This window comes from Manis pentadactyla, chromosome 2, assembly GCF_030020395.1.
Source record: "Manis pentadactyla isolate mManPen7 chromosome 2, mManPen7.hap1, whole genome shotgun sequence".
NCBI classification, from domain to species: domain Eukaryota; kingdom Metazoa; phylum Chordata; class Mammalia; order Pholidota; family Manidae; genus Manis; species Manis pentadactyla.
Window position 1 is genome coordinate 174,047,125 of NC_080020.1, and position 23,777 is coordinate 174,070,901.

Here is a 23,777-nt window from a genome sequence, read left to right on the forward strand (position 1 = left end):
TAAGAACACTAGACATCACTTAAATCCTACACTTAGGGCCATTTTAAACAGATCACCAACAAAATTGTCCCAAAATGTGAAGAACAGGATGCTAAAGAGACTGCAAAAAGAATATTTGTTTACAGTATGAGAGCTGAAAGAAGGCAGAGCATCACTTTGTTCAGCCTTGCTGAGAATGTGCGCATAGGGCAACTCTCAAGCTCTCACTTTTCACTGCCATGCACTTATCTGCAAATGATCACAACAGCACTCCAAGTATTGATTTGGGGATTAAAATGAATTTTAATGAGTAGGTAAGTTCACAAAAACAATGTATGAATAATGAGGAGTCACTGTAAATATCTGTTGGTTTAGGCTGTAAGAATTGGGGTAATTTGCTCTGCAGCAGGAGAGAAGTAATACACATATCCTAATATGCATAATATGATGCCAGTTTTTGCAGAATAATGATTTAATGTATAGCAAAAGTTCTATAACCAAAAAAACCAGTATAAGTGACTTGGGGTAAGTGGAATTATGGGTGTTCTTTAAGGGTCTTACTTTGATGGCATTTCCTGATTTTTACTGAAAAAAGTATGTATTACTTTGTGATAAGAAAATACAACAAAAGTAAACATTAAAAATTTTATTGTTAGAGGTTTTGTTCCAATTAGTTCTCATTGGAAAATTATTTTGCAATAAATCCCATATTGTTAGACATTTATTTGACCTAATCAACCCCTTTTTGGACATTTAAATAATTCCATCTCATGACAAAGTAGATTAGTTTTAGCCAAATGGTTTTGGGTCACATGTCATAAGAGGTACTCTATCACCCCCTCTTGTCCTTTATTTTCAACTTCCCCTACCTGATTCCTTCCCAGATGTGCTCAGATCTCTCATTAAAACAAACAACACCCTCTTTCCCCAAGAATGCCTACATTCATTGCTTCCCCTTCCTCACTCTCAAACTCTGGGTCTGCTGTAGTCCACCTTCAGCCTGCATCATTTCAGAAATACTGTCCCCCAGTTTCCTGTGGCAAAGTCCAGTAGGTCTTCTCAGGCCCTTTACTACCCTAGGCCTTCCCCTTCTAGCCTGCTCCCTCCCTCCTGACGTCCTCTGCCTGGATTTCCCTGTCCACACAGTTTCTCCCTGTCTACCTAATCCTCTGTGGCCTCTTTCTCAGGCTCTTCAGAGCCAGTGACCTTGGGGCTGTAGATCCTCTTCTGTCCTCACTCTACACCCCCTCTCCAGAAACCTCTCACCCTACCGCTTCGGTTATGTCTGTCTACTCAGGGCTCCTCCCACCAGGTCCCAGCAGCTCACTGATGGTGCACCCGATCCCCAGCCTGCATATCAGCCATCTGCTGGGCCTTTCACTTGGATGTCCCAGTGCACCACATGCTCAGCTTGTCCACACAGGGCCCGTCATCTCCGTTCCCTAGCCTCTCTAGTCTGTTCTTCCCAGTCCCCATTTCAGTTTCTCCTGCTAGGATTTTGGAAGCTACTTCCCTGTCTTCCAAAGACTCCACACAATGCCCAGCACTCAGAAGCATTCAGTTAATGTTAATTTAATGAGTTTAATCAACCACCAAGTCCAGCTGATTCCACCTTCTGAATGACACTAAAACCTGTTTACCGGCCCCCACTATCTTCTGTTTGTCTGTTACTCCATTAGACTAAGGAACATCTCAGGGGCAGTAGAGCTGTGAGCCCAGGACACCTTAATTAGATGCTACTGGAGAATGAAATCCAGCCTGCTCTTAGGGCACCAAGAGGTGGGACCTGGCACAGGGCTTCCCCTCCCACCTCCCCAGGCCCCACCCTCCATACTAGGGTAGAGGCACCTATGAAGCCGTAGGTACTCAGGACTGCAACAGAAGGGGTCACCTGTTACTATACACATTAAGGCAAGATGAGGTCCATTCGAGCTGAGTCTGGTCCAGCAGGCTGAATGTTCAGCCTTCTCTTAGCACAGACCGGCTGAGCCCAAGGGAGATGTACGGAGGCTCCTGCCTCCGGGAGGCACCCTGACCCCGCATTCGCTGTGCTACCACCCATCCCGGGCTGTGAGCTAGGAGAGGAGGACCAACGAGGGGAAGGGGCGGAGGGGCGGTGTGCATCGCAGAGCTGTGGGGCCAGTGAATATGGCTAGGGCCTGGGGGAGGAGGGGATGGCCGGTTTTCTCACTGCTCGTAGACCGCCCTGGGGGCCGCCTTGCTGCCTGGGGCAAAGCAATCTTACTCGGTGGAGACCCGAGGGAAAAAAGCCCTGTTGCGGCCCTCGACGCTTGGGAGCCCAGCAGCTCTAAGGAATTGTAGTTCCTAAAGTCACCAGCAGAGGGCGGCGCCAGCCAACCTCCGCTCCGTGAGGGGAGCGGGGAGTAAGACAAGATGGGAAGGTTCTGATAAGCTACTGAGTGTGGGGAGCAGGAGTTAGGGAGAGGTGAGCCGACTTCCACGTTTCTCTCAAGCATGACATCCAAAACTCAGGAATACAGGAGAGGAGCAGTGTGTTGGTAGTCACGGAGAGCGAGCGGGGTTTGAAGCCATGGAATGTGAGGTCCTGAGGGACATCCTCTGGCAGATGTGCTCTGGGCAGTTAGTATACAATTCTGGAGCTGTGGGGAGAGGTGGAGGTTAAAGATGTAGATTTGGGGTCATCATTGTGTATGCTGAGATTGCCCAGGGAGCATGAGAAAGGGACAGGCCAAAGGCGGAGCCTCCAGCGCATGAGTATTTAAGGGCCATGGAAGAGAGGGGTGAGCTATCAGGTAGGTGCCTATAATAACCAAGGGAGAGCGCTGTGGGTGCAAGGGAGAGAGTTTTAAAGTGAATGAGTGACCCTTACTATGCTGATGGACAGTGACTGTAATGGGGTCTGTGGTGGGGGCTTGATAATGGGGGGAGTCTAGTAACCACAGTGTTGCTCATGTCATTGTATATTAATGATACCACAATAATAAAAAAAAAAAGTGGATGAGTGTCCCCATTGCCAGCACCCTAAAGAAGAAACTTTGCCAGCTGGGTCCCATGGTCTTTTATGAAGCATGGTCAGAGAGCAGGAACAGAGAAAACCAAGAGGCTGGAGGGAAGGTGAGGCCTTTAGCTAGAGAGGCCAAGTACCTAACAGAAACAGTACATAATAAAAAATAGAGAAAGAAAATCCGTGGGCTGAAGGGAGGTCACTGCACTGAGGCTTACAAAAAACTGTGGGGCTGGGAGTGTGAAGGTCCCAGAGTTGCTCCAGAGTAAAAGAAAATTGAGGTGGGGAGAGAAAAAGAGGCTCTTGGAAAGTATATTCTAAAAGAGTACAAATAGAAATTTTGTTTTGATTTCTATTTGGAGGCCAGATAACACATCTGTCTGGAACACATCTTTGAACTACATAGGACCTCAGCTTTTATTACAATTAATTAAGCTTTAGAAAACTAGAAATAGAAAAATCTTCCTTAACCATGACTAAGGAAAACTCCTAGAAATCAATAGCATACTTAATGGTAAAATGTTGAAAGCTTCCCCATTAAATGTGAGACTGAGATACAAATGTCCACTATTGTTACCATTAATTCAACATTGTATAGAGGGTCCTACTTTGACAAGGCAAAGAAAGTATAATATTTGGAAAGGAAGAAACCAAAAAATATCCTTATTTGCAGATGTTGTTCTTATGTACCTAGAAAAGAGTTAACTGAAAAACTATTATAACAAGAGAATTAAGTAGCCAACAAGATCAACATACAAAATCAATAGTTCTCCTATGTATCAGTAATAAGTGATTTAAAAACACGAAGGTCAAAAGATACCATTTCCAATAGCAACTAAAAACTACAAAATGCTATACATATACATTTAAAAATAAAAGGGTAAATTTATATTTTACACAATAAAAATGAAAAATATTAAACTTAGGATTTAAATTAATAAAAAAGTGCACCCATACAGGAAGAAAATTGTAAAACCTTTTTCTCATTACCTAAGAGAAAAGAAGAAAAGCTAAACAAAATGGAGAGACACACCACGTTCCTAGGTGCTGTTGTCTAGCATTTTAATTCTGTTTTTAAGCACCATTAATTAGGCACTATTAGAATTATTTTATACAGACAACATTTGTTTACCTACATGTTTACCATTTTCTTTGCTCACCATTCCTTCTTGAATCTCAGACTTTCCTTCTAGTATCATTTTCCTTTTACCTGAAAGAAAGAACATTCTTTAGCCATTCTTTAGTAAGGATTTATTGGTGCTAAACTCAGTTTTTATTTATCTAGATATGTCCCTAATTCACCTTATTCTTCAAAGATAGTTTTGCTGAATATGTAACATTAGCATGACAGTTTTTTCCCCTTAATCCTTTGAGTATATTATTCTGTCTTGTTTTCCACTCTTGCTGTTGAGAGGTCTTTGTCACTTTGTTGTTTCTTTGTAGGTGACAGGACTTTTCTTTCTGATTGCCTTTTAAAAATCTTTTATCAAGGAAAATTTCAAATGTATCCCAAAGTAAAAAGAAGATTTTAATGAATTTCCACATTCCCAACACCTGGGTTTAACAGTTAACATTTTGTTATTACTGTTTCCTCTCTTCTGCCTACCCTTCCCCAGGCATTTGTTTTGTTTCTGCTGGAGCATTTAAAGCAAATTCCAGATATATACGGACCAGATTGTCTTTGATAGATAAGGATTTTTTGCTTTATTTTTATGTTAATTGCTTAATATCTTTGAATTCCTCATGCATGTTCAAATTCCCCTGATTGTTCCAGAAATGTCTTTTTATAGTTGGTTGGTTTGACTCAGCATACAAAGTGCGGTCTCTGCATTTGGTTGATATGGCTATTAAGTCTCTCTCCATCTGTTAAGCCTCACTCTACCTCCTTTTTTATGCCACTTATTTTTTATAAAAACAGGCCATTTGTCTTATAGAATATCCCACAATCAGGATTTAAGCTGATTGCTTCCTCATGGTGTCATCTCATTTGTTCCTCTAGCTCCTGTATTTCCCATAAATTGAGTTATAGCTACAGCCTTGATTAGTTTCAGGTTAAATTATTTTGGCAAAACCCTGTGATAGGTGGCACTGTGTATCTCTTATTGCATCATGCCAGGAGGCACACTGTGTTTGGCTGTTAAACTTTGATATTAAATTCATCCATTACCGAATTAAGAGGCACAAAATGATGACTTCCCAAAGCTATCATTCCTTCTCCATTTATTAGCTGGAATTTATCTATTAAGGACCTTTCTTCATCAACTCCTCGATTGAGAGGCAGTTAATGTCCTATCAAGGTGCCTGATGGGTGTGTGCGTGTGTCATTATCAAATTATGGAAGTTTATATATTACATGTGCTTCAATAAAATGTCATTATTATTGATGCTGAAATTAGTCCCTCTTTAGCCAATGTCCCTTCAAGTTGGCTCCTGTGTCCTTTTCCCCTAGTAGCTGTTGGCAACTTCCTTACTTTATGACTTGGTGAGAGCTCTCTGGTTCATCTTGTACATTTCCTGCCCTAGAACTGGGATCAGCTATTTCTTCAGAGAGGCCTGATCTCTGTTAGTGGGAAATGGTGTTTACAGAGAACAATTTGGTCCCTCACGGTGCTATTGCTATTGGGTTGTCATTTCTTCAGAGGAGAGAGCTGGAAAATACCCATTGTTTAAAAAGAAAAGTAAGACACAAGTTCATATCAATATTTCCAATTCAATTTTAAGATTACAAGAATTTTAACTAAATTTAACAAATGCTAATTCCTGGCTGCTTTTACCACTTCTGTCCTTAGTATTCTTCAGTTTCCTTATAAGCATCTGGGTGGATTTCTTTCTATTTATCTTGCTTGATATTATATTGGGCATCCTGTTTCTGCAGGTTCATATATTTCATTGGTTCTGGAATAGTCTTCCTTTACCTCTTCATGTATTGCTTTTCCATGTATTGCTCATTCCATAATGACCTTCTGGGATATAAGTTCAACAAATGACAGGCCTTTTTATTTTATACCCCATAGCTCCTAAGCCCTCTTTCTCATTTTCCATCTTCTGTTTCTCTTTGTTGCATTTTAAGTAATTTCTTCAGCTCTTTCTTCACTATTTCGCTTTTCAGCTGTGTCTAATTTTTGATGTATTTAGGCTTTTTTATTGTGGTATTGTTTATTGGTGAAAAACTGGAAGAAGATTAATTTTATCATTAGGTGAATAGTTAAGTAAATTATTATATGTATGTAAATGAATATTATGAAGTCATTTAAATGGTATTTATAAAGTTTTAAAAATAGTATACAAAGAAAAACAAAAAAAGAGGGATTGTGCCTGACTAAGAGAAATTTAAGAGACACAATTACTAAGCGTACTCTGTGGGCCCTAATGCCAACAGACTAACGATAAAAAGGCATTTTTGAGATGGTTGGGGAAATTTAAATATGATCTAGTGTTAGAGAATTCCAAGGAATTACTATTAATTTTGTTAAATGTGATAATAGCATCATGTCTATGTAAGAAAATATCCATGTTGTAGAGATGTATTAAGTCTAGAATTTATTTCAAAATACTTCAGCAGCAACACACACACACACACACACTGAGGAGAAGATGAAGTAAATGTGACAAAATTTTGGTAATTGTTGAATATGGGTAACAGGTTTATGGCAATTTGTTAAACTGTTCTCAGGTTTTAAGATGTTTGAAATTGTCCATAATAAATTACTTAAAAATCTCAAGGATATTATTCTCTACTGTTAACATTTATAAACTCTCCCAAGTCTTACTGTTAGAGTGCTTTTATAAATTCTACCTGAACAATTTTTGCTTAGTCATCCTTATTCATCTCTCACACTAATAATACTTACTAATTAATACTCTGTAAGATTCTCAAAATATCATCACTTTCAGATTATTGCAATAAAACCTTGCAAGGTAGATATTACTGCCATCATGCAAAAACAAAACAAACCTTGTTCTCGCTTTCTTCCACGTGAAGACCAGTAAAACATCTCACCTAAATGTTCTTTCTTTTTTTTAACTTTCCAGTGTAAGGCTCATGTCTGAAATCATTAATCCTTTTGCTGTTTGCTGCCAGCTTTCCAACTTAACTAGGGTTTTTGTTTCTCTGGCTGTAAAAGTCATACATGCCCACTGTACAAAATTTTTATGACTCATAAAAATATACAAGAGGGAAAAAAAATCACACTTAATCAAAATGCCCAGACTATCAACATTGACTATCATTGTAATATATTTCCTTCAAAACATATGGTCTTATTAAATAATATTTATTACATGTGTAAAATACAAGGAATAAAAACAAAGCAAATGTCAGTGGATCCACCACCCAGTCAGTAAACCCAAATTTTTGAAATCCCTGCTGCCCTTCCCAGATCCCAGCACCCCACATCCTTGACAACATTTAGATGTTTTGAATTTTTTGTTTTCACATCTTTTCTTTATAGTTTTCCCACATACATGTTAAGCAGCTTCATACAGGTCAACCGTGTACCCATTCCTAAACTATATATTGTTTCATTTAGTTTTGACTTTTCTATAAATTATACCACATGTATTATTGTGCAGTTTGCTTTTTCGCAGTCATGAGATTTGTTCATGTTGATTTGTGTAACTATATGGCATTTGTTTTTCACTGCTTGAATATGTTGATGGACCACAGTCTTAACTATTTTACTTGCAAGATATTATACTTTTATTTCTGTGCATAATTTATATGTAACTGAGATAAAAGTGTGTTTATAAGTGATACTTGTATTTTTTCTTGCTTTTATTTTATTTTTGAGAGTTTCTTGTTTCCAGTGAGCCCAGCAGAGACATGCTTTGTGTGGCTTCTAGTTATTTTGTAGGAAGGCTCTTCATAAGTACCTAGTAGGCCACACTCCTGGAAGTGGGAGCCTACAGCACAATTTGGTAGAATTAAAACATGGAAACAACTTGCATGTCCATCATTAGGGTGACAGTGTAATACATTATGGATCATCACTACAATGGAACACTATGGAATAGTTTTAATCAAGAAGAGATGGATTTATGTGTAATGATGTGGAAAATTTCTAATACATGTTGGTTAAATCAAAAAGCATGTGTGGCATGATCCAATTTATAAAAAAAGTCTAGGTCAATGTATATGGAGGTAAATGAATAGAAAAAGGCCTTGCAGCATCCCCAGCAGTCTGCTGATAATAACTACCTCTGGGGCAGAAGGAAGCTGAAGTAGAGGTGGGGTGGAGCTGAGGGTGAGTTTTACTCTTTATACACATCGATATGGTGTGATTTCTTCTTCCTTTGGGCATGATGAGACTGTACTTACATATCACTTGTGTAAATTCTCTTTTAAGAAGGAAATTGCATGCAGGGTCAATTGCCTCAGAAGGGCCAAGGAAGGAAGGCAAGAGTCCACCGATGTGGCAAGACAGAGCCTAGCGGTGCTTCAGGAAGAGCTGCTGGACAGGTGCAGGCCAGACTGCAGGGGTGAGGTGAGCCGGACGGGGGCCTACAGCAACCCCACCACCAAGTCCTGGGCTCCTGCGGCCCTTCTCTCAGGTTGGGATGCTAAGGTTCGTCTCTCCGCACTCTTACGTTTCCAGAAAGACTGACAGCTTCCAAAACTTACCCACTTCCTTTACCCCCAACCCCGACCCAAGATGCACCCTGTCTTTGGTGGGGCTACTCCCAGAGTTGAAGATTACTGCTGGGCACAGCCTCTCCAAACAGCCCCACACACGCATGCTGGCACGGCCAGTGCAGCTCTCGGGGGTCTCCACTCTGAAGAGGAGATTTGCCTGGAGTCTTTTGTCTGCCTCTTGGCCCTCCTCCCAGTTTCCTGTGGGCAACCTCTTAGGCTGGGCTATTCCCACATCCTTGCCCAAAACATGGGCAAGGAGATTGGTCTGAATCCAATTCGTTAAAAAGAAACATTATTCTAATTCTTAAATAATTATCTATTGCCCTCAGAAGAAAATCCCAAATCTTTAAATGGCCCACAGGTTCTGGCAGGGTGGACACGGCCTTTCCCTCTGGGCATCCCACTCTGTCCTAGGGCCACATCAGCCTTTTCTTATTGTCGTTGGTGCTCCCAGCAATTCCCTACCTCAGGCTTTGCACAAGCCCTTCCCTCTTTCCGTCCACTGTTCTGGGATTCCTTTCCACTTCTCATCTTTCTGTGGTCTTGCCTAATGTAATTTCTTAAGGGAAACCTTCCCTGTCCTCCCTAGGGAAATGGAAGCCCCCCTGAATTCCCTATATGTGTCCCCTTTATAGAAGCCCTATGATACAGGCTCCTATAATCCATATTTTTGGGTCTTTGCTGTCTGTCTCCCTCCTGAGAGTTCCTCTGCTCACGGAGAAGGCTTCTTGAGAGACTGTCCCACATTGAGTGAATCAGTGAATGAAAGAGAACCATTTACAAAGATACTTCTTCCCCTTTTTCCCCAACGATCCAAACTATGCAGAGCATCTTCCAGTTTTATACCCTTTTATTTAAAAATAGTATATTGACTGTATCTTCACAATTTGCTTAACCAAAAGGCTCAAAACTTTAGTGTTTTTCTCAAAATAAACAATGTCAGTCACCAAAGATGAAGTCTGGTGACACAAAGAAGCCCTGAAGCTTGGAGACCACAGCTGGTCCTGGACAGGACTGATGGCCAGAGGGCCTTGGGGCCATCCTCCCCCAGTCTCTGCAGAAGCGAGTTTTCCTCAGCAAGGGGCCAGTGGGGAGGCCAGCTCTGACAGGAGGGAAGCCCAGGCTACAGCCCCTTTCCTCAGTGGCCTGCTGGGACTGCTTTATCCCTGTTAACGGATCTTCAGACTCCACCCCAAGGGATTTGCTGTTTTAAATCATGCAGAAACCCTTATACACAGTTTGAACACTTGTGTGAGGTTTTCCACAGGGTAAATCCCTAGAAATGGAATTGCCAGCTTAAAGGGATGACCCATTTTGAATTGCTGATCTCTCCAAATAGGCTGTGCAGGCTCATACCCACATGCAGGTGTCCTTCGTCCCCCACACTGGGGATCGCTGCTCTATTAATTTACAATTTTAAACTAGTAGTGAGGTAAAGCATTTTTCATATTTAATTGCCCTTTGTACTTACCCCGTGAACTGTTTGCTCAAATTCTTTGAGCAATTAAGATACAAAAAATAAATATAAAAAATATACTCCTATATTTTATTCTAGTACTTGAGTGGGGATTTTACGTTTAGATCTTTAAGCTATCTAACATCATTTTTTTTAAGAGTTGGAACTCTAACTTTGTATTTAATATTTATTACTATTTTTTTATAAATGGAAAGTAAAGTTGTCCTTTTCCTACGTATTTGCAATATCATCTTTATCATAGATTCATTCTTATGCATGTGTAAGACTATTCCCAGACTTCCTCTTCTGTTCTTCCTGATGCTATTTGCCTACTTCTCCCTGTATTCCACATCATTTTAATTATTGCAGCTTTATAACATATGCGTGGTACCTTAGGCATTTAAAAAATACTTATTACTCTCTAAATCTATTCTTTTGAATATACTTTATAATCAATTTGTCAAGTTATTTTAAAACCCATTGAGATTTTCATTTCTTCTATTTCCAAATTATTTAAGAAATTTTGTTTTAGGCATACCTTCTATTGATTGCATATGTTTGCATTTTTTGAAACCATATCTGAAAGTATTTCCTTTTAATTGACAAGTTTCTCCTATTCAATTATTGTCCTATAGTTTGATTTAATCTTGTCATCCTATATAATTTCAGATTGCTTTTTATAGTTCCTTGTTTTTCATCATTTGCTTTCTGGTCTGTGCTTTCTTTTTTGTTTCTCCTCACCCCCAAGAATTTGAAAAATGTCTAATTTTTAAATATTAACCTTTATCTTTTTACTCTTAAATAAATATCCTTAAGCCTGTGTAAATCCAAAGTCATTCCTCTTAGAAAGCAGAAGAGCAAGCAGACAGAAAATAGAGATACTGAAGAGCTAAACAATACAACTAGTAAATTTGATCTTAGACATAATAGAACTTAACACCCGAGAATTCACATTCTTTTAAAGCACAGAACATTTAAATTGGCCATAAAAGGAGCTGTAATACATTTCACAGAATCAATATCATATAGACCATATCATTAGCCCATAATGCACTAAAAGTAGAAATTAATGACAAAAGTAAGGCTTAAAAGCACATGCCTCTTGCAATTTTGCTGGCTCTGCCAACCTCTCTAATCTTCTCTACGTGCCCCTCCTTCATGGAGTGCTCGATGGCTCCAGGAAACTCAAAATCCTCACTCTGCACAGCAATTCAGGCTCTCCTGGGAGCAAACTCAGCAGTCAAACTTTCTTCATCCAGAACCTATTCAGGTGCCCAGCAAATACAAAAGTGTCATCTTCTGATTTACCAGGATCTGCCTTCTGAGTAAGTTTTGGATGGCATCTTCACAAACAACCAGTATTTACTGGTTTTCTATTGTCCCCATCGCTGTAAAAAGTGAAAAAAGAAGCAACAAACACTGTGGTAATTCCCTCCTCTTCTCTACTTTCCTCCCCAACTTTTTGAGCAAAATTTATGATTTTTGTTCATTTTTTACATCAACAAATATTATTGAGCACCTGCCACATGCCAGGCATTGTAGGGGAAGCAGATGATAGAGGTCGGCCAGGCAGATGTGGTGCCTGCTCTCATGAACCTTACAGTCTAGCTGGGAGAAAGACATAAAAACAAATAGTTACCCAAATCAGTGTAGTGTTACCCCAGTGGACAGCATTGACAGACTGTGGGCAAGGAAATTCTACCCAGCTAGGGAGTTCAGGCAAGACTGGACTGCCAGAGGAATATCAGAAGAGTAGTAGAAATTGTCTTGGCAAAGAGGAGGGAAGAGTGCCAGGCAGAGGAAATAGCAGGTGCAAAGGCCCTGTGGCAGAAGAGAGCAAAAAAGTAAAATACAAGTTACTGAAAGGAGGCCAGCTTCACTAGGCCATGTGAGACAAGGAAGGCTGCAGAGGTGAGTTGGAATCAGGTCATTTTAGCCTTGCTGGCCAGGCCAAGGATGACTGACCTTGTTCTAAAAGCAATGAGAAGCCATACATTTTTTAAAATTTTGTTACTGTTAAATATAACACAAATTCGTAAAATCATATAAAGCAAATGTACCAACGAAATCTATCAAGTAAACAACACAGATGGGAAGAAACTAAGAAGACTTGATGATCAAATGCAATGTGGGATTCTGGTTTAGATCTTGGAACAGAAAAAATTATGTTAATAGGAAAACTGGTGAAATCTGAATAATGTGTGCAGTCTAGTTAATGATATTTTAGCAATGTTTGTTTCTTAGCTTGGACAAATGTACCTGTAAAATGTTATCATTAATGGCAGCTGGGTGAAGGCTATATGGGAACTGTCTGTACAATCTTTACAACTTTCCTATAAGTGAAAAATTACCCCAAAATAGAGAACAATTAAAGCTGACAAGTACCAAAAACATCTTCAAATCCAGAAAATAATGTGATTTTTAAACTAACTATTCTATATGCTTCTGTAATACTTTTCCCCTACTTTTTTGGTTTCACTTGACCATGCCTTCATATAACAATGATTTTGTAATATATTCTAAAGATAAAAAAAAGGTAATTTAGTCTTTTCTTAAAAATAACAGGTAAGCCAACATCATACTTAACAGCAAAAAGCTGAAAGCTTTTCCTCTAAGATTGGGAACAAGACAAGGATGCCTACTCTCACCACTTTTACTCAGCATAGTTCTGGAAGTTCTAGCCACGGCAATCAGACAACACAAAGAAATAAAAGGCATCCAAATTGGTAAGGAAGAAGTTAAACTGTCACTGTTTGCAGATGACATGATATTATACATAGAAAACCCTAAAGACTACACCAAAAAACTATTAGAACTAATAACTGAATTCAGCAAAGTTGCAGGATATAAAATTAATACACAGAAATCTGTTGCATTCCTATACACTAACAATGAACTAATAGAGAAATCAGGAAAACAAATCCATTCACAATTGCATCAAAAAGAATAAAATACCTAGGAATAAACCTAACCAAGGAAGTGAAAGGCCTATACTCTGAAAACTACAAGACACTCATGAGAGAAATTAGATACCAATAAATGGAAGTACATCCCATGCTCGTGGATAAGAAGAATTAATATTGTCAAAATGGCCATCCTACCTAAAGCAATCTACAGATTCAATGCAATCCCTATCAAAATACCAACAGCATTCTTCAATGAACTAGAGCAAATAGTTCTAAAATTCATATGGAACCACAAAAGACCCCAAATAGCCAAAGCAATCCTGAGAAGGAAGAATAAAGCTGGGGTGATACACTCCCTGACTTCAAGCTCTACTACAAAACCACAGTAATCAAGACAATTTGGTACTGGCACAAGAACAGACCCATAGACCAATGGAACAGACTAGAGAGGCCACATATAAACCCAAGCATATACGGTCAATTAATGTACAATAAAGGAGCCATGAACATACAGTGGGGAAATGTCAGCCTCTTCAACAACTGCTGTTGGCAAAACTGGACAGCTACATGCAAGAGAATGAACCTGGATTATTGTCTAACTCCATACACAAAAATAAACTCAAAATGGATCAAAGACCTGAATGTAAGTCATGAAACCATAAAACTCTTAGAAGAAAACACAGGCAAAATTCTCTTGGACATAAACATGAGCAACTTCTTCATGAACATATCTCCCTGGGCAAGGGAAACAAAAGCAAAAATGAACAAGTGGGACTATATCAAACTAAAAAGCTTCTGTACAGTGGGGAGGGCTGTACAACACAGAGAAGACAAGTAGGGATTCTGCAGCATCTTACTATGCTGATGGACAGTGACTGTAATGGGGTTTGTGGGGAGGACTTGGTGAAGGGGGGAGCCTAGTAAACATAATGTTCTTCATGTAATTGTAGATTAATGATACAAAAAAAAATGTGTCCATCTGCACACATGGGAATAGTATCCAGCCTTAAAAGGGAAGGACATGCTCACACCTGCTATGGTGTGGTTGGACCTTGAGGATGTGGTGCTCAGTGAAGTCCCGTCTGATCCCACTCCCAGGAGGTCCCCAGAGGAGCCGCATCCACAGAGACAGAAAGTGGACGGTGGGGCCGGGGGCTGGGGGTTAATGTTTCATGGGGACAGAGCTTCCATTTGGGAGGATGGGAAGTTCTGGAGATGGAGGGTGGGGATGGCTGACGACATGTGACTATGCTTGACACCCCCTGCTGTGCACTCAGAAATGGTTACTATGTGAATCTTACACTATGTGTATTTTGCCAAGACTAATAAATAAATGAATGAATGAATGAATACAAAAAAAAAGCTTTTGTACAGCAAAGACACCATCAGTAGAACACAAAGGCATCCTACAGTATGGGAGAATATATTCATAAATGACATCTGATAAGGGGTTAACATCCAAAATATATAAAGAGCTCACATATCTCAACAACCAAAAAACAAATAATCTCATTAAAAAATTGGTAGAGGATCTGAACAGACACTTCTCCAAAGAAATCAGATGGCCGATAGGCACATGAAGAGATGTACCACATTGCTAATCATCAGGGAAATGCAAATTAAAACCACAATGATATATCACCTCACACCAGTTAGGATGGTCAACATCCAAAAGACAAGAAACAACAAATGATGATGAGGATGCAGAGAAAGGGGAACCCTCACGTGCTGTTGGTGGGAATGTAAATTAGTTCAACCACTGTGGAAAGCAATATGGAGGTTCCTCAAAAACCTAAAAATAGAAATACCATTTGACCTAGTTTTTCCACTCCAGGAATCTACCTGAAGAAAACAAGATCCCTGATTCAAAAAGACATATGCACCCCTATGTTTATTGCTGCACTATTTACAATAGTCAAGATATGGAAGTAACCTAAGTGTCTGTCAATAGATGATGGATAAAGAAGATGTGTTACATTTACACAACGGAATATTATTCAGCCATAAAAAGAAAACAAATCCTACTATTTGCAACAACATGGATGGAGCTAGAGGGTATTTTGATCAGTGAAATAAGGCAGGCAGAGAAAGCTAAGTACCAAATGACTTCACTCATTTGTGCAGTATAAAAACAAAACAAAACTAAAGGGAAAAAATAGCACAGGCACACTGACTATGAGAAGGACTAGTGGTTACCAAAGGGAGGGGTTGGGGAGGAAGAAGGTGACTAAGGGGCACTACAATTCACAATCACAATATAGGTATATCATGGGGAAAGCAGTACATGGAGAAGACAAGAAATGACTCTACAGCATCTTACTACACTGGTAAACATTGACTGCAATTGGCTGGGGAACGGTCAGGACTTGATAATATGGGTGATGTTGAAACCATAAGGTTGTTCATGTGAAAACTTTATAAGATTGTATATCAATGATACTGTAATAAAAAACAAACTAAGGTGTAGTGTTTAGGGATCACACTTGGGAATGTGTTAGACAGACGTACACAGCTCAGGTCCCCTTATGGACATGTCTCCTGAATTTCCTCCCATCTGTGATGGTTATCATGACCTTGACACTTTTGTAGGGTACTACTCAGGTTTTTTTAAGGATGTCCCTCAATCTGGATTTATCTGCTGTTCTTCTCTTGGTTAGAAAGCAGCCATGAGTATTCAGAAAGACACAGAGGTGAAGCACCCACCTCACTGCATCATGTTGGGGGTGCATGCTAATAACTATGACATCACTGGGGACGTTAATCTAGATCTCTTGATTAAGGTAGTGTCTGCCAAATTTTGTCATGGTAAAATTACCATTTTTCATACTCTGTTCTTTGAAAGTGAGTCTCTGAGTCCAGTGACACTCAAGGAGAAAGGAATTAAGCTCCATTTCTTGGTGGGGACAGTGTTATGTATTATTTAGAACTCTTCTGTAAGGAAGATTTTTCACTCTTCATTTACCTTAATTCACTCAACCGTTTATTGATATCACTATAGATTCATGGATTTTTATTTTATGGGTTAGAATCCAATATGCCTATGATTATTGGATTGATGCTGGATTTATTTTGTGGCTCAAATTGTTCCAGCTCAGGCCATTGGGAGTTCTTTCAAGCTGGTTCCTGTGTTGTTTTAACATTACCCTCCCCAACCTTTTTCTTTTCCCTGAGGACTTCCCTATTGTCTGGTGTTTCGAAATGATCCAGGCTAATCTTGTATTTCCCCTGCCTTAGTCCTAGAACCAGCCATGTTCCAAGAAGCCTGGCTTTTTACTTATGATACTTAGAAAGCATGATCTGGGTGCTGGATGTGCTTATTGCTATTGGTATGTTTACTGTTTTTTAAAATGTGTTTTTCAAGTTTTTAGGTGCTCTTCCAGCTCTTTTTTCCTTGCTTGCAATTTACTTTTTGAAATAATTGGATTATTTATTCTATAGTTTCCACAGCCTGGATTTTGCTGGTTACATCCCTGAGCTGTTAACATTTTTCTCTGTCCTATATAGTTCCTATAAATTTATAGTTGTTTCTAGAGGCTTGATTGGATTCTATTTTGGGGTCAAGACTACTTGATAGGTAGTCTTGTTCTTAGGAGGCATGTTCTTCCATCAGGAGGCACATAATTCCTGGTTCTCTCTTTTTTTGGTATGATGTCAGCAGCCATTGATAATCACTGCCTATATCCAGTCATTCATTAAGGGCTGTGAAATGATGATACTCCAGTTCAATTCAGTTATTCCTCTTTCATTCATTTGCTGGAACACTTCTGTAAAAAGGTAACACAGACCGAGGGTTAACCATGTGAGGATGCAATAAGAAGACGGCCACCTGCAAGCCCAGGAGAAAGGCCTCAGAAAAAAACAACTTTGCCAACACCTTGTTCTTGGACTTCTAGCCTCCAGAACTGTGAGAAAATAAATTTGTGTCGTTGAAGTCTGTGGTATTTTGTTATGGCAGGCTTAGCAAACTAATATGAACTTGCTGAGTTGGAGGTGTCTATGGGAGGTTTCATGGCATTTGTAAGTGTGGATTTGGGTTCAGGAAAGAGCACTGGGCTGGAAGTAGACATAGGGGAGTTGGGGACATACACAGAGTGGATACTATGTGTGTAAAAGTGAATCTCAGGGAGAATCTGAGAAGTCAAGAGAGAAGAGGGCTGAGAAATAGACCAATGTTAGAAATAGGAGAAGAGGAGCCCCTGAAGGAGACCCAGAAGAGTCCCAGAGGCACAGAGTGGGTTTAGGGGAGCTTGGAGAAGGGAGTGGTTACTACTAAATGCCAAAGAGGTCAAGTAAGATAAGGAGTGAAGGAGGGCATAGGGATTTTGCAATTTTTAATGGGGTGACAGCAGAGAAAGTCAGGCTGCAGTGGTTTGGGACGTGAATGGAGAAGTGAGGGTAGCAAGACTAGGTGGGCAAATCATGTTCAGAAAAGCTGATAGAAAGGAGAACATGGGGTAGGCTGCTAGCAAGAGGGAGTTTGATGTTTCCTGCTTTTATCGGGAGTGACTTGAACATATTTATATGATGAGAGGAAGGAGCCAGTGTATGAAAAATAACAGAAATGAAGGGGATGGCAGCCTGGACTGTCCCAAGGCATAGATAGGGAAGTTAAGCACACAGGGACATGTCTTCCACTGTAGGCGGTGATTGGTTTGTTGGTTTGGTATAGGAATCTGGACATGAATATGCATGTACATCTTTTTATGAGGATGCAGTTTTAAATTTCCCCTGGGTATATTTATTTCTAGGAGTGAAATTGCTGGGTCATATGGTAACTCCCATTTTTAATAATTTGAGGAACTGCCAAACTGTTCTCCAAAGCAGTGGCACCATTTTACATTTCTACCAGTAACTTATGAGGATTCCAATGTCTCCACACTCCTGACTACTCGTTATCTTTTTCATTATACCCATTCTAGTGGGTGTGAAGTGGTGTCTCACTGTGGTTTTGATTCGTATTTCCCTAATGGCTAAAGTTTTGGGTTTCTATTTAATGAGCATATTGGCCATTTGTATATCTTCTATAGGGAAATATCTATTCAAATCATTTGCCCATTTTTAAGTTGGGTCATTTGAATTTTTATTCTTGAATTGTAAAAGTTCTTTATATATTCTGGATACTAATACCTTATCAGGTACATGATTTGCAAATATTTTCTCCCATCCTTCAAGTGGTCTTTTCACTTTCTTGGTTGTGTCTTTGAAGGAAAAAATTTTTAATTTCGATGAGCTATAGTTCACTTTTTCTCTGGTTGTGCTTTTGGTATCATATCTATGAAGACTTTGCCTACCTCAAGGTCATGAAGATTTACCCCTATAGTTTCTTCTGAGAGTTTTATTGTTATAGTGCTTACATTTAGGTCTGTGATCTATTTTGAGTTAATTTTGTGTATGGTCCTTGTGAAATATCCAACCCAGCACCTATTGTTTGCTGGCAACCCTTCATCTTCGGTATAATTTTGAAAGTTGGCTTGGCCCTTAGATGTTTAAAAAACATACATCTGAGCTAGTTCCTGGTCAAATTGAATTGTGGATTCCTGCACTTTTGGAACTTTAGATATTTTGAATCACTTCTGGTGGTTGGGACCCTTAAATCCATTGGATTCAAGTGGTCTGTTGGTATTTTATTTACCATAGCACCATGCCTCAGTGGAATTCCACAAGAGTTTTCGGTGGGCCATAGAAAAGAAGACATGTCTATCAGGAATTTTCCTTCTCATCTTTAAATGGATTTTTCTTTTTGTCAGATTGTTCGCAGTAGATCCTAGTGGTTCCCAGAGGACAGTAACAGATGTTCCCATGAGGCAATAAAACACAAGTTGCTCTTTTGCTACAGTGGTGGGGAAGGTCATGTTTAGGGTCACAGGTGGAAACTATCTCTGTGCAGAATGCTCCTTACCACCCCCTATATATAGTATACAGTACATCCACCCTCTATACTTGTCCCATCATTGCCACATTTCATTAAACTACAAGGAGAAGCATCACACTGGCCAATGGTGCTCCCAGCATTGGGGTGGCTCTCAGGATACCCCAGGTTTCTGAAATGGCCATGCTTCTTGGTCCACACCTGAATAGTGACAATACAACCTAGACAGTTACTGAGCACCACGTTGAGTCCCTTTGTGTTTGCCAAAATGTCAGGCAGTCCAATCCAGGGAGATCTCACTGTGTGCTAGGTGAGACCTCAACCTGCGGGAGGGTTCTTGACTCTGATCAAGAAAGAACTCATGAGCAGGTACAAGCAAAGAGTAGTTAAACAAAGCAAATTATACACTCAAGAAAGGAGTGTAGGCATGCTCCAGAGGTGAGCAGCCAGCAGCTAGGTTTTGATAGGAAATGTGTTGAATATGTAGATCAATCTGGGGAGTATTGTCATCTTAACAATATTGTCTTTCCATCTGCTAACCTAGAATGTCTTCCATTTATTTAGGTCTTTGTTAATTTCTTTCAATGATGTTTTCAGTGCACAAAGTCTTATACTTCTTTTGTTTTATTCATTTCTAGGTATTTTTTGGTGTTCTCATAAAATGGAATTATTTCCAATTGTTTATTGCTAGTATGTAGAAATACAATTGATTTTAGTATATTGATCTTATATCATGTAGCCTTGCTGAACCCATTTATTAGTTCTAATAGTTTCTTAATGGATGCCTTAGGATATTCTATTTTGAAGACCATGCAATCTGCAGGCAGAAATGGTTTTACTCTTCCTTTCCAATCTGGATGGCTTTTATTTATTTTTCTTGCCTAATTTTCTTGGCTAGAGCAGCACAACGTTGAATAGAAGACATCCTCATCTTATTCCTAATTTTAGGGAGTATAGCATGATTTTAAATGGCTGTTGTTTGTAATGATGTCAGTTTTTCTCATAACAATTTCTCTCATAATTCCAAAAAGAATTAGAGTTCATGTGGATGAATGCACAGGTGAGAGTAGGTATAAAATCTTTGAAAAAAAGAAATGAGCGGAGATTTGTTCTTCCATTGTAATGAAGCATTTAAAAGGCAATAAAAATCAAAACAGAATGGCACTGACAGAAAACTTAAATCTCAGTGGACTAGAATACAAAGTTCAGACTGTCTACAGTATATATAAGAATTTATATGTGAAAACCAATGGCAAAGGGATAGAAGTTTGCAATAAGTATAGGGACACTTGGATAGCTGTTGGAGGACAGAAGGTTAGGTTTTCACCTCAACTCATTGGCTAGAATAGTTTCTAGAAGAATTTAAAGGGAATGAAAGAACAAAGAAAAAAACCAAACAACTTAAAAACTAGAAAAAATATGAGTATTATTGGACCTGTGAGTGTGGAAGAACTTAAGCTTAAAACAATGGAAGAAATTCAAGGATTTGACAACATAACTTATGTCAAAACATATTTGCAATAGACATAAAAGATAAAGTGTCACTATTCTTAACATAGGGTTAATATAAATAAGAAATTAAGGCTTCAAAGAAAAATGGGTATAGAAAGCAGACAATTCAGAAAATAGACAACTCATTAAAAGAGGAAATACAAATGACTGACAACTGAAAAAAAAGTTCCATCTCATTGGCAATCAAAGAATTGCAAATGAGGCCAGAAGGCATAAGCTTTTGCTTTCAGCAAAGATTTCTAAGATAATACTCATTACTGCTTAGTGTGTCTTAGGTCAGCTCTTATACTAACCGTGTGAGGCGACTTCCTATTTTTAGGCTCATTTTATAGATGAGGAAGCTGAGACTCAGTGGGGTTCAGTAATTTACCCAGGCTTATAACACTGGTAATGGTTGGCATCAGGATTTGAACCTAGGCCTGTGCAACTCTGGTTGGGGTCTAGAGTTGGTGAGGGGTCTAGAGTACAGACTCGGGAAGGAGAGGCGAAGCACCAGGGAAGGTAGGTTGAAGAGCCAGGCAAATATATTTGAAGTGCCTGTGTGTAAGGGTGAGCGGGCTTTCATGGTATCGTGGAGGGAAGCAACGGGTGGAGATTACACAAAGGACTACTCTTTACAGCAAGAACTGTTTCCAACGGGCTAGAGAGGCCCAGGAAGGCATGAGCACATCCAGCCCTGGAGGACAGAGGAATCCCAGGGTTCTCCGTTTAACCCTCAAGGCAGGCTGTAGGGGGTGGGGGGCTAGGTGGCTTCATCTTTTAAAGGAGGAAACACCTCTAGGTGGCCAAGAACTCAGTGTCTTCAGTTTCTGCTCTTTTATCAACCAGGAACAGCGAGTGGATCTGCCCTTCTCTTCTAGGGCCCAGTGATTTGCAGGGGGCCAGGTCTGGCTTCCCTGCCCTCTTACAGCTGCTATCCTGGGATAGCAAGAAGCCTGAGCTTGCCAAACTGCATGGGCCGGGGCAGGAGGAAGGAGAGAGTAGTCCTGCTGAATTTTCTTTTGCCCTTCCCTGGAAACTTGTTACTCTGTGGGGATGGGGAGGTAGGTAGGTAGGTGGGAGCAGGCAGTCCAGGCATGTTGGGGGGCTAGGAAACAGAAGAGAATCATTAAAGGAGAGTGACAAATGTAATAGTGGTAAAGATACCTTCATTTCCCAAGTCCTTGGGGAATCTCTTCTTAACGTGGGGGCATCCTGATTCTATAACCTTAGGTAAGCCTTCAGTGATGACTTCAGTGATGTAGTGCTTAGATAACCAACAAGCTAGTGAGAGAGCAGAGTGCCATAGGTGGTCACTCAGACCTGAATTCAAGTCCAGTCTCTGCAATTTTCCAGTCAGAAACTGGGAGAAAATTACTCAGGCTCTCTCTACTTTAATTCCTCATCAGTGAAACTAAGGATAGCAAGTAGCACTTGCCTTAAATGGTTGTCTGCAGGGGTAAATGAGGTAGGACACATAAAGTAAATGGTAGAACCACAACTCCAAAGCCTACTGGTTTAACCATTATACTAAAGTTGCCTCACAACCACAATGCATATAAAACAATAACATATAGCGCTAAGACTGGAAAGAAAAACAGCAACTTATTAACAGTGTTTATTTCTGGATGGTGAGATTATGATCTATTTTTATTTTCTTTATATTTTTTCAAATTACTTTTATAATCAGAAAAAAGTTGTATATGTTCAGATTTCTTGAGATCATTTGTGATGGTCTCCACTGCATTAAAATCTTTGACAAAATTTTAGCATGTAATCTCAGCAATTGTTGAAGTAGGAATCATTATTCCCATTTTCTAGATGAGGAAATGAGGCTGAGAGAGGTTAGAGAGCTGGTTTCATCATCAGGTCTCATTGCTGCTCCATGGCAGAAAGCCAAGATCCATGGGCCGATCCATTTGGCTGTCTCCACAGCCAGGTGCTGTCCACACAGATGGTGGACCATGGGGCTCAGTGGCTGGGCGGCCTCCACCAGTCTGCTATCACAGAGTTAAGGTGAGAGGCTGTCAGGATCGGCCCGTGGTGGGTGTGTGCCCTGGGTTTCCTGGGCTTGGTGTACTGCATTCCTACATCCATATTCCTGTGGAGGATGCCCTGGAGAGTGAAGGTTTTGGCATAGCCCTCTCACAGCATAGGAAGCCGAGGGGTACTACGGACAGTCTCTCCAAAAAGAAATGAAGGTTTCTACTATGAGGGTATCCAACAGAGGAGCTAAAGATAGTAGGATAACCACACCAGATTAAGGGAGGGAACTGGGTGTGAAATACATTATTTATCATAGCAGGAAGACAGATAATGGCTAGGCCGGGTAAATCCAGATATAGGTATGTAAGCATTTATGTAGAGGTACGAAAGACACAGCAGGCCTGAAAAGACAAGTGACAATTCGTGGTTATTTCTGCATAGAGGGGAGGAGAGTAAGTTTTTTACTTTGAATCATAAGGGCTTCTGTCCTATTTTACTTTTTTAGCTGTGTGTTATGTTTTATTTTTAAATTATTATTTTAAAAGTACAGGTTCTGAAAGTTAAGAAAAAAAAAAAAGCACAGGCTTTGGGGTCATCTCTGTTGATTCAAATCCTGCCTCTGCCAGCTACGGATCTTGGGCAGGTTAACCTCTCTAAGCTGCAACTTTATCTTCTGGAAAATAGGAATAAAAACCATACTCACCCCACAGCTTTGCTCTGAGGATGAAATGAGGTAATGCATATTAAGCACATGGAGCAGCACTGGTCGAAATCCAGAATCTATAATTATTAACCATTGTTATCATTATTAATAAAAAACAAAGCGTTAAGTAATACCCTGGGCTTTGCCCACAGCACACAGTAGGCACTTAATGGGTGGAAATAATTGTTTAAACCCCTCACCAGTGCCTATAACTTCCCCCAATCCGTGACGCATGAGCCCTAGCGCTCCGAGGGAACACTTAAATATTGATGTAGTTACTCATTATTTATCATCTGCTTTCCGCTGCAGGGCCGTCTGAGGCCTCCCGCACCGCGGTCTCCCGCATCAGGGAAGCGGCATCTTACCCGCTTCCCAGTCGCCGATGCGGGAGAATCGCTCCGGGTTCCCGCGGGCACCTTCCCCGGCAGTGACCTGCTGGAGAGAGGGGAGCGCGGCGGGCGAGGAGCGCAGCGGGGGTCTGCATCACCCTCACCTGTCCGCGCCGAGGGGATGGCAATCCCAGGAGGGGCGGCTGGAGCAGTTTTAGGGCAGGGGCTATCGGCAGCAGGGACTTTGGGAATGGGGCGGAGCACGCGGAGCGGGCTTTTCACCTCGGGCGGAGGATGTAGCGCAGCCTGCGGCAAGGCGGTTTGGGAGGCCCGCAACCCGGGGCGGGGCCAAGGCGGGAGCCCCGCCCAACCCGCTGCAGAGGCCGCGCGCCCCACCCCCACCCCGCCCCGTCTCCAGCTCCAGGCCGGCCCGCGGCAGC

General features: G+C 40.5%; 1 long non-coding RNA gene across 4 annotated transcripts; it reads right to left on the bottom strand.

The window, feature by feature from the left end:
* Positions 1 to 610: 610 nt before the first annotated feature.
* Positions 611 to 23,613, bottom strand: LOC118923056 (uncharacterized). 4 transcript variants are annotated; one of them, XR_008995799.1, is made up of 5 exons: positions 23,374 to 23,613; positions 23,009 to 23,085; positions 21,116 to 21,427; positions 4,102 to 4,175; positions 611 to 2,600 (listed from the first exon to the last, which is right to left on the bottom strand). It is a non-coding gene; the product is annotated as an uncharacterized LOC118923056 (long non-coding RNA). The 4 variants fall into 4 exon arrangements; XR_008995800.1 differs by lacking the exon at positions 21,116 to 21,427 and adding an exon at positions 21,487 to 21,603; XR_008995801.1 differs by lacking the exon at positions 21,116 to 21,427 and having other exon boundaries at positions 4,126 to 4,175.
* Between the last annotated feature and the right edge of the window lie 164 nt (positions 23,614 to 23,777).